Here is a 4064-nt window from a genome sequence, read left to right on the forward strand (position 1 = left end):
GCTCTCACTGTATGACTCATGTAGCAAGCTGCACTTTGAAAAAATTTCCTGTGGTATATTTTTGGTGGAAGCATAGTGCATGAGTGCCCCTCCTTCATGGCCTTCTGGCTCTATTATCTTAGGGTTAGACATAAGCAACTTCATTTTGGTATTGATAACTTTCACAGTGACAATCACAGCATTCGATATAATTGATCACTTTTCCCTCCTTCCAACACTTTTATTCGCATAGATTTCAGGGTACACTATTGGCTTCTGTTTTGCATTCTGTCTCAGTCTCTTTTGCCGTGTCTTCTCATTTCGTTAACCTCTAAGTGTTGGAGACCCCCAGGGCGCAGTCTTCGGACTTGTTTTCTCTTCTGTTAACTTTTCAATCTTAGCTGATCTCATCTAGTTTCTTCTCTTTTCTGTCTGCCATCACCTCTCATTCTCATCTAGTCCTATGGCTGAGAATAGTACCTATATGCTGATGACTCCCAAGCTGTATTTATATCCTAGGCCCCTCCTATGAACTCCAGGCTAACATATTCAATAGCCCACTGTTTATTTCCCTTTGGATAGCTAATAGATGTTTCACACATGGCATTTATAAAACAGAATTCATAATTTTGTCTCCAAATCTTAGTCCTTCTTATCTTTTCCATCTCGGTTAAAAGCAACTCCCTCCTACTAATGGTCAGGCCAAAGATCCTGGAATCACACCAATTTTCCTGTTTCTCTCATGCATTTCACCTAGTCTGTCAGAAAATCCTATTAGCTATACTTTTAAGATATATCTGGAATTTGAGCACTTTTCATCACCTCAGTATATTTTCAGTGCCCAGAAAAGTGCCTGACACAGTTGTCATGCAATAACGATTTGTTGAAAGAATGGCGTGAATCAAGTTATATCCCTCCTATCTGTAACTTCCTTAACAAAGCTGAACACATAAGGTCTTTATGTGCTGTAATCTGGCCCACGCTTTCCTCTCTATTTTCATCTTTCGCCACTAACCAACCAGTATATTCTGCTTCAGTCATAGTGACTCACTTCAAGTTTCCTAAATCATCATGTAGTTTCATTCCTCTGCACCTTGCACAATGCCATTCCCTCAGGTGAGGTCTTTTTTGTACTTTAACAATCTTTCAAGAGTCATCTCAGCAAAGAAAAATCTTACTCTAGCTGAAATACCTCCCTCTGTGCTTGCCTACCTCATGTACACTCTTTCACAGCACAAATCACACTCTACTGGGGTGTGCCTGTCTCCCTGTCATAATGCTAAGTTCGCTGCCTTTTGCCTCTTGGTTTGGTATTTCTAATGTGTAGCACAGAGCCTGGCTTTTGGAATGCAGTGAATGTGAACAACTGAATGAGTCAAAGGAGTCCTCTGTGTACAAAGTTTGTTTACATACAAAATCATAAAACAAGAGATAATATAAGTATATATTCTTTCACAATAAATATGAATGAATTATTCTTCAGCAGCAACACTTCATACTGATCTTTAAAGGAAAGATGACCAAATATTTGCTTTGAGAGTAGTTTATTTTATTCCTCAAAACTAATCCAAAGAAAAAGACAGGATAACCCATCCTCTTCCTCTTCCTGGAACAATCATTCTCACTTTGGACTAAGTAAAAGTATTGTAAAAGAGTAAACTCTAATTTCATTTTTTAAAATTCATCAAATTTCTGTGTGCCATATGCTGAACTAGATGCATCACCTTCCACTTTTACTACCACCACCTCTCTCTTCCTTTGTCTCCCTCTCTCAAGATTGGGAGTATCCAAGTGTCGGGTCTAATCAAAATTGTGCTGTAACCAAAGGATACAAAATGCTTTATTATCATAAGTTTGCAACTATATTTTAAAAAGCATGCGTGGGCAGAGACTGAAAAAATAATATGAGAGGCAGTTCACCAATGTTTACTGAGCAGTACTGTGACCCATGCATTGTTCTGGATGAGAAGATTACAAAGAAGGAACAGTCCCTCTCCTGGAAGAGTTCAAAGTCTCTTGGTATTTACGTAAGTTGCTATAATCTCATTTGATAAGTAACAGTGGTGCCACTTGCTCTGTTCCCAGCTTAGAGGACACCAATGTGTCCCAGGAGTCAAAACTACTCAGGTGTCTGTGGTCCACTAGTATTTATGGGCCTGTAGGGAATTACTGTGGAGAAGGGCAACTAAATCATTAATAGGAATCAAGATTGTTATTGGGGTATAGTAGGGGTCCTCACATGATTACCAAAAGCTCAGTGCTGGTGTCCCTGAAGCACAGCAACTGCAAAGGCCCTACTCAAAGAGCCAGAGTATGGGGGCAAGTTGCCCCCTTGCCCTTCAGTGCTGGAATGGCTCACAGAGCCTGCCTCTTTCCCAGGCATGGCACTGATGTCTGTTCACATCCTCCCTTCTCTGTGTCTGCATGAAGCACCTTCTCCCAGCACCAGTCCCAGGAAGGGCTGGGCCATCAGTTAATTCACAGACTAAGAGATGTGAAATATCCAGTACCTCTCATAGGACCCAAAGCATCAAAGACTTCTTCTCTCCCCTCAAAAATGGCCAAGACCTGAGAAGTATAAAATCCTTTTACCCTCTAGGAGAAAGCAAGCCGACACACTACAATCCACTCCTTCTGTTTCCATCAGCCTCCATCTCAGAAATGTAAAAGACTCTACTTCCAAATATAGGCTTGCAAACATGCTGAAAGACAAAATGCATGCTAGGTCAGAGATGCCTGCTTTAAAGTCTTTTTTTTTTTCTAAGAGAGGTGTGTGTGGGTGTATGTCTTTGAGCCTCTTGGCTAGATCAGGGTTTAAATGCTCAGGCGCGGCGGCTCATGCCTATAATCTCAGCACTTTGAGAGGCTGAGGCGGGCAGATCACTTGAGGTCAGGAGTTCAAGACCAGCCTGGCCAACCTGGTGAAACCCCCAACTCAACTAAAAATATAAAAATTTTCTGGGTGTGGTGGTGCCCCTCTGTAATCCCAGCTACTCAGGACGCTTGAGAATGGGTGGCAGAGGGTTACAGTGAGCCGAGATCGTGCCACTGCACTCCAGCCTCCTGGAGGACACAGTGAGAATCTGTCTCAAAAAAAAAAAAAAAAAAAGAGTTTAAATGATGCCTCCAGAGTTCTTTCTCTTTAATCCCTCCATGTCTTTGTTCTGCTTCCTCAGGGAGAACATCAGTCTCCCAGCCCATTTCAGAACAGCAAAGCCCCCCTGCCACCCTACCCTACCCTTGCCCTGAGGCTTCAGGTTAACAAGGTCCTTAGCACCCAGTCAGCAGGAGAAAGATCCTTTCTTTCCAAGAGTCTCTGGAAAGGACTCCAGTGGGCTCTGCTTGGTCATATGCCTGTCCCTAGACCACAGCTGTGTTAAGGAAAATGGGGTGCTTAGATGGACCAGCTTGGGTCACACACTTACTATTACAGTGCAGAGAATGTGAGGGAAACCCTCACCAGGTGAGAGAGGGATCAATTCCTAAAAGGAAAAGATTTTTAGCAGACAACAAAACAAAACCAAAAAACCAAGTGTCGGCTACACTAGAGGTGACCAGTAAAGCTGACTTCCAAGTTTCTGCTGCTAGGGAATGCTGATGTTGATCAAAGTGCAGAGACAAAAGCAGTTTGAGCGCATATGAAAAATAGTGTTTAAAACGTTGAGTTTAAGGTGCCTGTAGGATATTTGAATGAGCTGGTCAGTAATTTCTTGGAAAAAATGACCCAGGGGCATTAAAAAAAAGGTGTATGTTTAAAATATGCATTTTAAAATATAAAATGGATTCGTGTTAGGGTGCATTAAGGTATGCAATGGGAAACCCATCACAATTGTAAAGTGGGGAAGTTCTTTGGCAAATATAAATACTCTATTTTTTTAATTTTAGAAATTTCCAGACACTTGCAAGCACCCCAAAAGCCGCACTTCCTCCAAATATCTCTGGACTCCCACTGCTTGAGTTAGTTTTGGGGTCACCTCATCAGAGCCTACTTGGCCTACTGGCCCCAGACGAGGCGGCCGCGGACTACAATTCCCAGCGAGCACCGCGAGGGGTGGGGGGAGTGGGCGGGGCGAGGGACGGCCGTG

The sequence above is a fragment of the Hylobates moloch genome, unplaced genomic scaffold (assembly GCF_009828535.3).
Source record: "Hylobates moloch isolate HMO894 unplaced genomic scaffold, HMol_V3 SCAFFOLD_8, whole genome shotgun sequence".
In the NCBI taxonomy this organism is placed as follows: domain Eukaryota; kingdom Metazoa; phylum Chordata; class Mammalia; order Primates; family Hylobatidae; genus Hylobates; species Hylobates moloch.